The 706-nt window shown below is 50.4% G+C and overlaps 1 long non-coding RNA gene across 1 annotated transcript in view; it reads left to right on the forward strand.

Annotated features, from left to right (window-relative positions):
• The first annotated feature begins 6 nt into the window (after positions 1 to 6).
• Positions 7 to 706, forward strand: part of LOC130587808 (uncharacterized) — a 6,269-nt gene continuing 5,569 nt past the window's right edge. The window contains exon 1 of the long non-coding RNA XR_008966855.1: positions 7 to 93. This is a non-coding gene — a long non-coding RNA (uncharacterized LOC130587808). The remainder of the gene's footprint in view (positions 94 to 706) is intronic.

The following is a 706-nucleotide window of genomic DNA, read 5'->3' on the forward strand; positions in this document are numbered from 1 at the left end:
GAGTTCCGGGACTGGGAAGTGAACCAGTACCACGCGTGCAATGGCAGCGGGGCGCTGGCCTGCGGGGTGCCCCACAGCTGCTGCGTCCGCGGGGTGAGACACTGGGGTCTGGGAAAATACCCTCGTTCCAGACAGAACTCCTGGGGAAAAAAGCCTGCATTTCAGCCAAAATTCCCAGGAAAACCCCCGCCATTCCAGAATTCCCAAGAAAATCCCTCATTCCAGCTGGGATTCCCAGGAAAAAAAAAAACTCATTCCAGACAGAATTCCCGGGAAAAAAACCTCATTCCAGCCAGAATTCCCGGGAAAATCCCCTCATTCCAGCCAGAATTCCTGGGAAAAAAACCTCATTGCAGCCAGAATTCCCGGGGGGAAAATCCCCTAATTCCATCCAGAATTCCCAGGAAAATGCCCTCATTCCATCCAGAATTCCCAGGAAAATACCCTCATTCCAGTCAGAATTCCTGGGAAAATCCCCTCATTCCAGACAGAATTCCCGGGGGGGGAAATCCCCTCATTCCAGACAGAATTCCCGGGAAAATCCCCTCATTGCAACCAGAATTCCTGGGGAAAGATACCCTCATTCCAGCCAGAATTCCCGGGAAAATACTCTCATTCCAACCAGAATTCCTGGGAAAATCCCCTAATTCTGGCCAGAATTCCACAGAAAATTCCTCATTACAACCAGAATTCCTGGGGAAAAAAA

The sequence above is a fragment of the Malurus melanocephalus genome, unplaced genomic scaffold (genome assembly GCF_030028575.1).
Source record: "Malurus melanocephalus ecotype Western Australia unplaced genomic scaffold, MMel_1.1 scaffold_2490, whole genome shotgun sequence".
Taxonomy (NCBI): Eukaryota; Metazoa; Chordata; class Aves; order Passeriformes; family Maluridae; genus Malurus; species Malurus melanocephalus.